The sequence below is a fragment of the Etheostoma spectabile genome, chromosome 5, assembly GCF_008692095.1.
Source record: "Etheostoma spectabile isolate EspeVRDwgs_2016 chromosome 5, UIUC_Espe_1.0, whole genome shotgun sequence".
Taxonomy (NCBI): Eukaryota; Metazoa; Chordata; class Actinopteri; order Perciformes; family Percidae; genus Etheostoma; species Etheostoma spectabile.
The window spans coordinates 770,283-782,471 of NC_045737.1; the positions used below are offsets into that span (position 1 = coordinate 770,283).

At 40.8% G+C, this 12,189-nt stretch overlaps 1 long non-coding RNA gene across 1 annotated transcript; it reads left to right on the forward strand.

The window, feature by feature from the left end:
- The first annotated feature begins 3,457 nt into the window (after positions 1 to 3,457).
- Positions 3,458 to 11,581, forward strand: LOC116689715 (uncharacterized). Its single transcript, XR_004332078.1, has 3 exons — positions 3,458 to 3,468; positions 9,941 to 9,944; positions 11,468 to 11,581. It is a non-coding gene; the product is annotated as an uncharacterized LOC116689715 (long non-coding RNA).
- The last annotated feature ends 608 nt before the right edge of the window (positions 11,582 to 12,189 follow it).

Consider the following 12,189-nt stretch of genomic DNA (forward strand, 5'->3'; position numbering starts at 1 on the left):
TTTACTTCAAATTATGAGCCAAGAACACCAATCTGTCCACAGTGTCAGCTTTAAGTGCAGCCCAGTGACATGTTACAACATTTCCTCCAGTGCTGAATGCCCTTTCTGAAGGGCTGCTTGAGGCAGAGATGCGTAGATTTTTTCGTAAGTTTCCCCAGTGTGAGGATATTTACCTCTTGTGATTTCCACAGATCAAGTGGATTAACATCACTGTTTACCTCTTGTATCAGTAAGTAGCCTTGAGCTCCTTTTCAATGGCAGTGGCCAGTGACTCCTCTCCTTCGACTTTGTGTTTTTGGAAGTAACTCCCAAGACTTTTTGGTCTTTTTTTGCTGCCTCCCTGGTATCAGTATCCATCACCAACACAACTCGCTCTACCTTCTGAAGCTGTAATCATAGCTGCAGCAGTTGAGGGGCCTGGGCTAGGGCTGTCTTCCACTGTCATAGCCATTAGTTATATGAGTGGTAATTGCTGATGCAATGGCTTTTATCTGGTCATCATTTTAACGGTTTTTGAAGCGGGGGTCAAGTGTGGATGCCAAACACAGTCTTCTTTGTACTTGGTGTTCAGGTACTCCAGGGTGCTGTGTCATCATATGTCACTGCCAGGACCTCAGTGTTGAACAATGCCAAACAGGTTTGAGGTAGGACACTGTTATAAGTTGCTCACCTGGAATTTTACAACATCTGTAAACTCTAACAAAGGAATAAGTGCTTTTCTCACTGATTCCAGAACATCAACATCTTGCCATGTTGGAATAAGGTGCTTGCGCTTTTTTGTCCGCATCCAGCACATGGCCTTTTCTTGCTCAATAAATCTCTAAATCTTGTTGGCAATTCTATGATAGTTTATGCTCTAGGAGCTTCAGCTGATCTTGGGCATTACAAAGTGCTCTCTTCATTTTCCATCTATAGGAAAAAGCTCCAACAACCTTCTGCAAACTCCAATGGCTCTGTCTACTCTAGGATCCCTCATGCTCTTCTCTGGAAAATATTTCATATTTACAGTACATTTATTGTGAGCCAATTTCACAGTTTAATGATGTGATGTCCTTGTTAGATATGTTGGTCTAAAAGTAGCCTACGTTTACACAAACTTTGTATGCATTGGTTTATTGCAGTTATGCATTTATTTTTTGCAATTGTATTACTGTTAGTTTAATGTAGTATTTGTTCAATGGTCAATTGAACACAACTAGTGCAAAAGCTATGCCTATTTTTGTTCCTTTTTGAAAAAAAAAATCTATTTGTCATTCTAAAAAATAAAATAACTTTAACATCAACTGCATTTTATGTGAGAGCATCCTTTAGACCTTAAGGGCATCCTTTAGACCTTCAGCAATGATGTATGGTCATCTGGGAAGTAAGATGTTGGCAAACAAAAGGGCTGAAGTAGCCAAGATTCGTCTATGAAACGCACCGTCAAGGAAATTTACGGCTTGGATGTTCCGCTCGACCATAAATCTGTAGTGACTGCAAAGTGTGACACCTCCTGCAGCTTATTTGTCACAGTTCGGCAACATTCGAGTCATATAATTTGGAACGATCAGTTGAGCTGAAATACACTCGACTTGGCACTGTATGACTGGGGTCAAGGGTATTCATGAGTTCTATAAAGCCTCCTCTCACCACCAGCTGAATCGGCAGCCTGTCTTTTCCTATAAACTTGATAGCATTTGCAATGGCCATCTTATGGTTTTATTATTGTAAGTCACCTTTTTGCTAAACAACAGCCAGTTTGCTGAGTGTGTTGTGCAGCAGGTACCTTAGCCGATGTGGGGTTTTCTTGGGCAACGGAGTTGCAAAGTTTTTAATACTCTTGGTATTCCTTGCCAATTTAAATTTTATTAATAGTATGAATTCATAACAACAGTTATCTCGAGACACTTTACAGACAGAGTAGGTCTGGACCATACTCCAGAATTTACAAGGACCCTACAGTTCTAGTAGTTCCCACCAGAGCAAGCAACAGTGCGACAGTGGCAAGGAAAAACCTCCTTTTAGGCAGAAACCTCGGACAGACCCAGGCTCTTGGTAGGCGGCGTCTGACGGGCCGGTTGGGGTAAGAATGAAGAGTGGTTCTTTGTAGTAGTTCGTGGCACAATAGGGCACTGTGCGGCATAACAAGGCACAGCAGGACTTAGCAGGGCAACGCAGATCGTGGCAGGATGTAACATGGCATCGCAGAACGGAACGTGTAGCGAGACCGTGGCAACAGCTGCAACCATGATTTTGGAGCCTCCCTGATCCGAGGAAACATGCTGGGGGAAAAAGAACATAAGGACTCCGCGGAATAACTCCCCAGAACTAGCTTGCCATGGTTGGTTCACAGGTTGTGAAACAAGTGTGTCAAGCTGCTTTTAACAGCAACATGTTTCCGACACACCTTGCAGAGTGCCGTCTTTTGTGCAAAATCAGTCATGGGTGTCTGCATGTTGTCTCCTTCTGTCAAATATTTAGCCTACCCACTGGTGTTGCAGTCATGCGCGGTAACCATGCCTGTGAGAGATGATGTGACCACGTAGGGCCAATAGCGATCATGTGACTTGCCCTGCTACAGCCAAGGGCTTCTGCTGCACGCACCTCTGATTTAGTGAATGGGTAATTTTAATGCGTGTTCTAAAGTGTTTTTTTGAAGTAATTTAAATACTTGATGTCAATTTGCACATTTTTAACACAACAGTCACAATATTATCATAGACGATATAAATCGCCCACCCCTACTGCAGACAATAAAATGTAGTCCTCTCAATACACCCAAATCAGTCGACATGGAGAATCACAACAAAAAAGTTTTTTGCATCGTTATAGTGCTTAAACCTAATTGGTGTGTCTACAATTAAGCAATTATGTGTTTGCACACCTGATGGCTGTGCTTCACAGATTGGCTCATAGTTGTGGTAATTTGACAATCATTGCTGTGCAATTACAATGAAATGACAACATGATATACTTCTGTGTTGAATGTATGCAAGTGTGTTTAATGTCACTGTGTGTATTGTTTTACAAAAAGTTTGAGGCTGACATTGTGCTTATAGTGGTGAACATCTAGGCCAAAGTTTTGCTCCTTGAGTGTAAGGTTTGGATAATTGTGTAATACTTTTGATTTCAGTGTGTGGACAATCGGCAAAGACTGTAACATTACTTTCATCTTATAAGATAATGCAAGTTCACCAAGATCTGGCTTGAGAACAGCTCATTTAGTGTTGATTTGAAGCCCGTTGAAAATAACACATCTAAATCCAGTTGCACCTTGTGCAAGAAAACCTTCCAATTTTGGAACTTTGTCTATAAAGCCATTAGGGTTGAAGAGAAAGTCAAAAAAACAAAGCATAAAAAGCCATAAGCAAATGACTGTCATTGTCAAGCAGCAACCTCTGGGTTTGAGACATTAAGCACACATGCAAGTTCCAAAAACTGCAGTTCACAATGTGTGCAATGCACACTTGAGGCTGGCTCCAAAATGAAGTCAATCCCCATTGAGGCCCATGGTTAAATTAGATACCGGTGTGGGGCTCTGTCAGCCGCAGACCCCCTTTACCCCAAGCCTTTCCAAGCCTACATAGAATCAGTGTTCAATCCTCGGGCAGACTGTGCACACACCACCTAGCCAGGTTACGTTTGTTTCAACATGTCCTTGTACGTTCACGTTATTGTCGTTTTTTTCATGTACAGGTTACGATTTTCGAACGTGACCATTTCACAATCTGCCGTGACACTGGGAGGCTCTGGGGAATGCAACAATGGGGAAATGAAATGCTACATATGGGACGTGGAAAAAGCTTGTGCGGGGACATGACCCGCGTCTCTGTGGCACGCAAAAACAGGGAAATAAAACGCCACACGCCGGCCACAACAGCAGGATGCTTGTGGTTAGGAAAAAACACCGAGGAAAAGTACCTTCACACACAGGACGCACTGACAACAAGAGGACAGTTGTGGTAAGGAAGAGAATAACACAGAAAATAACTGCAACACGCGGTCCCCAGTCACCGGTCTCCTGGGTGAAAGTCCTGTGTTGTTTGACCCATCCACCACCCCGACCAACCTCCTTGTGCGTATTTTAAGCTTGTCAATACTACTTGTTACCGTAATCGTTCTGTGATCATGAAATAGGCTTCCCATTGAAATACATTACTTCAAAAGTCGTAATCAACACGCGAACATAACGACATTAATGTGACCTGTACACAAATCAATAGATAGATAAATACAACAATAGATAAAGTGACCATTTCACAAACTGCAATGAGACTGAATGACTGAATGACTGAGGGCTAAAATATCTTACATAAATTAAAGGTTACAAAAAGTGCTACGATGACTTTGTAAAACTCTAACATGATCTTGGTCAAATGTTTCCCCCCAAATGTAATTGAAAATGGATTTTACAGTAGTTGTATGGGAACATCATTTTTTAGAAGGTTTTTTATGATGACTAATCTCAAGTTTTTTTTCCTGGTTAAATAAAGGTTTGAATGAATGAAAAAGAAGACAGTGCTGGTGCACTAGTCACATTGTGATAATTTGATATTTTGGACAGCTGGCGTCCAGGGGCTCTGTAGCAACTAAATAGGATGAGCAAGGGCCCGAATATTATCGTTCTGTGGAACTATAGACTGGGATGTATAGACCAGAAAGGATCAAAATCCAATGCATTTCCCTGGCAAATCGCAGTCTATGTGTATGTAATTGGAACTTCCCAATGTTCATGGTTGTGAATTTCGTCTCACTGTCAAAACCAAGGGGCCTATAAAGAAGAGGGGCCTTTCATGAGCCAATAAAAAATTAACATTGATTTCTTCTTTGTCGAATTTTCTGTCCATCACTCAATCCACCCAAACAAGATATAAGAAAATGTGTTCAGCCAATGGAATAATTAGCACTAAAAATACGAGTGCCTTTCTAACTTCTGATTGGGTGGGCAGCCTAAAGCCCGCCACCAAAGTTGCACGCTGCCTACTCCTCTGTCTTCTTGTTGGTTCAGACTTGCTAATATGGCCAGGCACAAACACACAAAGCTATGACAGACCCGTCCGTCACTCTCTGTCTCCGTTCTGTAAAAATAGAGACGAGCAGCGCAGCTTCTTTATTCTGTGTAGCTGCTTCTGATGATTATAACGGAGGCACTCTGCTGTGCATGTTGCTGCAGAAGTGTGGTGATGCGTACATGCCTGCTTCATGTATTTCTGCTGTAGATTTCTACCTACTGCAGTGCAGCGTGCAGCCACTTCTCTAAACTTTGTCTCATTCATACACCCAAACAGGGGTCTGTGTCTGTCAGACGGCCTGTGCACTGCTGTACTGCAAAAGAATAACGTAATGCACAGCAGACTGTACGGCAGGTGGATTTTTAGTTTTTCATAAAATATTGTGACTGCATCAAGTTACCACTTGTATCAAGTTACGACTTTTATTTTCCTAATATAACAACTTTTTAATCAAAATATCACAACTCTTCCAAATCTCAGAACACAGATGGGATTTTTTGAGTTTTATTTTGAATGTGCACAAAGTTTTAAACATGAGCAGAAATCTTGCTGAAATACATTTAAGCTAATACAGTCCAGGGGTTTATAAATCAATTAAAATGACTTAATATATCATTAAAGCGACACACTGAAAGAGGTTATTTGCTCAACAAGAAAAGGCAAAAGAGTAGGGAGAGATGTGTGTTGATGAGCAGAGATAACATAAAATGAGAAGTTGATCTAGAAGCGGTGTTACAGTTCAGGGAATTGGGGACCCAAATGCAGAGATAAGGCAGGATAAGTTTGCATTTCAGGATTTAATAACAAAAAGGGCAGAATTTCTTACAGAAGAAACCAGCAAGGGATCCAAAAAGCAGTAAACAACACAAGGAGTCCCAAGGAAGCAGGCAACAATGAATGTCCAAAAATTATGACAAAAAACAAAAGGCTGGAAAAAACTCAGAGAAAACTCACAGGAGAAGAAAGACAGCAGGGAAGAGTCCAAACACAGGCACAAAGTGAACACACTGATAGGAAAAACAAAAAATGATCTGACACAAGACAAAGGGAACACAGAGGCTAAATACACGAGGTAACGAGCAAACACGGAACAGGTGATACAGCCGGTGAAACACATCAGGGTGGGGCTGAAAACACAGGAAGTATAACTAGACAAGGCTAGACAGAAAACCAGACTATCAAAATAAAACAGAAAACAGAACATACAGACACGCATGGGAAGACAAAAGACAGGAACTACAACGAGACAAGACAAGGGAGGAAACAGAAAACAGAACAAATACACAATAATCAATAAACAAAACAGGAAACAGCAACAAAAATGTGCAAACTGGCAACAGAAAAATCCACAACCACAACAGGTGGATACATATTTGAGGGCCTTAATGCATTATATTATGTTTTTATATGTTGAATTGTCACCTACATGTTTTCTTGCTGTTTTCACCATGAATTGTTCTATAATATTATTGTAAATTATTTAAATACAAATACTGCCTAACTGCAGGTTAATGCGGGCCTGGTCACAGCTCAATGGAAAGAGTTGTTTTTGTGTTGTGTTGCTTTTTTGACCTCTTCTTTTACAGCAGTAGCATCTAATCTTTCTTCAGATAAAGCAAAAAGTCAAGCATTCTGCCACGCCAGCCCAATGAAACACGATTAAAAGTGTTAACTGAAGCCAACGCACACAGCAGCAGTTCACACAAGGGGCGTACATAACGTTTACCACAAGACTGAGGAAAATCAGTTCGGAAAAGCTGCCACAATCAACATAGAATACTAGCAGAAATGTGATTTGTATGCACACAAGTGCCCATAGGAGTAATGAGCTTAGATGAACTCTTGAGTAAATCCTTTTGTATGTGTGTGTGTCTAAGGTAGGTGTGTTTCTCAAGAGGACATATTGAACAGGATAGACAGCATACGGTGCATCACATCTGTTATCTGCTGAATACAAGTTCCATTTTTTGTAAACCAGATGACATTTATCTTGTTCATACTTTCTTTGGCATCTGTGACTGGATTTGTTGTCAGAGAGGTGTGAAATTGGCAGTAACAACGTTGCTAAATGCCTCACATGAGAAGCAGACTTAAAATAAAAGACCACAGGTAGTCGACATTTGTAATTCATTGCCTAAGATAAGTTTCTTGGTTTACATAACAGCCAGAAGACAATGGAGGGTTTGTTAAAATATCTTGGTCTTGTGAAAACTAAAAGAAAATGATGACTCTCCAAACTGGGACACATTAAAAGAACAAAATACATCCCCATTTCCATTCTTGACTATCCTCTTGCAAAAGTATTAAAGAGCAGTGTGTTATTGACAGTTCTCAGGTCTCTAATTTTCTAAAGCCGCTATCACGAGCCATCCTACTTTCTTTCGTTTGAAAAGTCACCAATGTTGGTCAGTTTGAAAATCCGATTATATTCAGATTAAGGCAGTACCCAGGTTTTTAAAACGCCATATAAACACCTTACTCTGGTTGAAATCGGAATCTCATAACCGGGTTAACAACCCAAGAAAACTTATTTAGTAACCAGTGTATTCTTAAATATATACTGTACACTTTAACCGGGGTAAGCTCGGGTTATACATCTGTGCATGCTCCGTAGGTTATAACCGCCCTAGTGTGTATTCACAATACTCCCGAGGCTATTTTGCAGCGGCACCGCGGCTCTGTCTTGCGCTTAGTGCCGCCAAAGACAATTGTGATTGGTTTAAAATAAATGCCGATTAACCAGAGCATGTTTTTCTCCTATCCCAGAATGCTGTGTGGACTAGCCAGACCCTCCTCCGCACCACTGTTGAGGAAGGTCCGGCAATGGGAGACTATAACCGCCCCTCCCAACTCTGATGCAATGTATTTGACCCAGAAATAGAAGAGGGCAGGTGGAAGCAATGGCGACAAAAACAACCTTTAAACCTACTGAGGACTTTGACATGGTGAGTACGAAATGTATGTCTTGAAAGGTCGTCCATGTTCTCCCCACTCTCCAAGCTGTTGTGATTTTGACAAAGGTCAACTGGAAGAAAACGCCTTATTCCGACCAGTTGTATGTTGGCAGAGTGCCACCTGTACCGGAAGTAGAGTTACTGTTATTCTTTCCATTCCTCCCCGCTCATGTACATATATGAAGAGAACTTAGCCCAGGTAAGATCATACCCTTGTTAATGCTGTGCATGTAAAGGCACTGAGTGTAACTTGTGCCAGAGGAAGGTCTGGCTAGTCCACACAGCATTCCGGGGATAGAGAAAAACATGCTCTGGTTTATTGCCATTTCTTTAAACCAATTCTAATCATCTTGGGTGGTGCTAAGCGCCGCACGGACCAATGGCACCTCTGCAAAATAGCCTCGGGAAGGAACTTGTGTTGGTGGAACGTGCACGTTCAAAGACTGATTTAGTTGTGTAACAGAAAACTTAGATTGTACAGATAGTCTAGCTAGCTGTCTGGATTTACCCTGCAGAGATCTGAGGAGCAGTTCACCATAGTCCTCATTAAATCGACCAGAGTTTAGAACGGCAACACAAAAGAAGTGAAAAGTAATAGACATCCGGCCGAAATGAAAGCCATCCTGCCGAATTTCCAGTGGCATCTGAACAATCCCAGAAGTGGAACGTTGTGGATATAGATTAGGCTGTGTGTAAAGATGTTGTCTGGGGCAATACTCTGAGACAGTGCACAGCCTCCCTAATGTGTTTCAACACTGCTGAACAGCCACATTTGTGAACACAGTACCTCCTTAAACAAAATGCTGAAAACAACTCACTGACACTAGCTTCTGTGTCCATCTACTTGGCATTCCCACTCTTCCTGAAGTGCTCCTCCAGACAGTGCATCATGAAAGTGTAAATCATGCAGAGAGGCAGTTGATGGATTAATTTTCAGATTCTGCTGATTTGCATGATTAAAGTGGCTTTGTAGGCGGTCAGATGGTTGGTACCAGATCCAACATCACATTAAGAAAACAGCTATTGCAAGGATTTTTCCTCCATGGTGTCTAAAGAAACAATGTTACCAGGAAAAAAATGAATCCAGCAGCAAGCTTTCTGTAACAGGTTAACTACAAAGAAAAGGAAAATGAGCTTTTGAAAACTACCAATTACCTTTGACATGTAGCTGAAAGTTACGCTGTTAGCAGGCCAGGGCCTATGAAAAGCAATCCCCCTTGTAAGTTTTCAAGTTTTATTGCTCAAAGGAGTGATAGAATGCAAAACATTTTACCTTGTCATATGTAAATAACGACAATTCGGTGGGTAAATTGGACATACATAGAAGCTTAAAATCATATTGACATGCCTGTCCTCTGCAAATCTCACATTTTGAAACTGACGCTGAAAACAGGCAAATCCCAACAAAGCTTAAAGATGACGTCAACATCTCAGGATGTATTAAGAGAACGGTCACACCCCAAAATGTACATTCAGGCCACTGACCTGAGAACAGTTCAGAATGTAGTTAGGTCTAGTGGATGTCTGACTGAGAACGCTGCTCGTGTTCTTTGACGGGATTTACAAAGAAGAAAGTTTGGAATATTTTCTAGGATATTGACATTGAACCAGGGTCGTAAATGCAGTGCTCCAGGCTGTACAGGGAACGGAGACACTTCTCATAGTCTTCTCAAGGAAGCAACCACTCAACGGGCATGGCTGATGTTTCTCTATAAGGCAGGGTGACCAGACGTCCCCGGTTTTGGTGACCTGGATCTGTCCCCGGAAATGTCCCCGGTTTTCACTGTGACTTACAGACCCGAAATTGGAGTGAAAGAAAGAAAACACTGACCAAACGGAGCCGATCAAGCAGTGCTGCTCAGAGCTCAGAGATGTTTTAGAAAGCCGTGTTTTACAATGCTAAAATTACTGATTGTTTACATGGAGTCTGGTGGGTTTAGCCAACGCAATTTCGCGGACTTTTATGTTTTAAAAAAGGATCTTAATCTTTAACAGAAAGGTCGACCTCCTTAGAAATCCTTTCTGTAATGCTGTCTGTTGGGGGAAACAGCTCTAGGTCTAGTGTCCCTGTTTTAAGTTTTACAAAAATAAAAACCTGACGTGTTTTGGAGGTAATTCCGCTTTTGAGCTGAAAATGTCCAAAATGTAATTTTGTCTGAGAAATCTGGTCACTCTACTATAAGGAGATCCCTGTGAAGTTTGATACTCAATTATTAATTTGCTCAAACCATTTTACCAAAGACAGTTTTCAAAACTTTGGACAATTTAAATCATGCTAAGCCGCTGTTGCTGAAAAAAGGGGCTGTTCCAACGATGCTAATGTGTCCTGTAGCTAGCACAGGTAGAATGTGTGATGATCAAGTGTATTGGCAAAGGGGCTAACGTATTATTTTCCTAACTGTTTCATTTGAATAAATACCCTGTGTTGTCATGTAGCTACATCTGCAGTTCACAATACATGTTTGTCCACTTTGTCAGGTTAATTTTTTTGGTATTTCAGCAAGAAAGCTAACTGCAACTGAGTAGAATCCTGATAGTTTGGTTGCTAGCTAAGCTGTAACGCTGCTGACCTAGTTAGCTAGCTATGTTGATCCCGTTTGCTTCGACAACACAACTGGAAACGTTTTTATTTCAAATGATATCTAGTCAATCTCGTGAGAACAGTGTATATATATATATATATATATTATATATATATATATATATATATATATATATATATATAGGCGTCAGTATATTTATTTACACATTTTTTTAATTTTAGAGTACATCACAAGAAACATATTCCACGTGTGGCATCTCGCGGGACACAACTGTCTCATATGACATTAAGACCTCACATACGAAGCAAAGGTAACCTTTCTAATTATTCTTACAAAACCAGACGTCTTATGGTGTTTGTGTAGCATTATGACTGAGTAGCATTTAGCAGAGCAGTGTTATCTAAGAATGTTACCATGATGACTGAGTAGCTACTTTCATCAAATGTGTGAGCCATTCACAACACATTAGTGAACTATTTACAGTAGGAACACAACTATTCATCTGTATTATCGCTGACTGGTCTGATCTCAATCAATTGCATTTCCTTTTGTGGGGGAGGCTGGTGAAAATAATTTGGACAATAGGTATGAATGTGTCTGTATACAAAAGATATGACTGAATGCTAGATTGTGTGTTGAAGATGGCTTTTACTATTGCATCACAGCAGTACGTTGTTGAATTTGAGGAGGAGGTGGTTGCAGATGTTCCCTATGCAGGCCATGATCCTCAAGATTGATGCAAAATACATTGTTTTTGAGCAATGCCTCCTCAGCCTGTTTGAGACCTGCCCTGTGTGCACAAGGGTCTGTAATGTCCTGTATTGACCAACTATGCCCTCACTGGCAGTTATTCAGACAGTGGAAGAGTCCGCCAGTTACTGGAAGCACCCCTATGGGCAACCTTCAGCTGTCTGCTGACATTTACTTTTGTGGTGCTTCATTTTTGAAAATGAAAAAAGGTACTGTGATCATTGTATAGATTTTTGAGGCAATGCAGCTGAGAACACATACTTATGATGCCTTCAGAAGACATGCCAGGACATACCTGGAACCAGCTATAATCCACAAATTGACTGAATGGCAAATACAAAAGCTTAAAATGCTGAGTGAGGCAAAGAGTGTTATCACCGGGGGTGATGTGGGAGCAGACTCACCAGGTACACTGTAGTTCTTTCTGTCTGAATGTGTAGATAGTAGATAGATAGATAGATAGATAGATAGATTATTATTATAGATAGATTATATTATAGATATTTATTGATCCCAAAAAAATGGGGAATTATGGTGTTACAGCAGCAAACATACATCAGTCACACAGCACAGAATATAAACAAAAGTGAAATACTAGGATACAATATACATACATACAATATACATGAAATAATAATAATAATAGAAATAAAAATATAAGAACAAATATTTGAATATATACAGGATGGGAAAACAAAATGTGCAACTGCTTAAATAGTATGCTAAAATGTAAATAAACCAATTGTACAGGTTGCACTTAGTGCAGGATTGTGGTGTCTCAGGCTCTTATCTAGCACCCAGTGATAATGTGTTAAAGAGTTTATTGCCTGTGGTAGGAATGATTTCCTGTAGTGGTCCGTGCGTCAGCGAAAGCTGTCGGAGCCTCTTAGAGAAGCTGCTCTCTGTTGGACCAGTGTGGGGTGGAGAGAGAGGTCGGGGTTATCCATTATG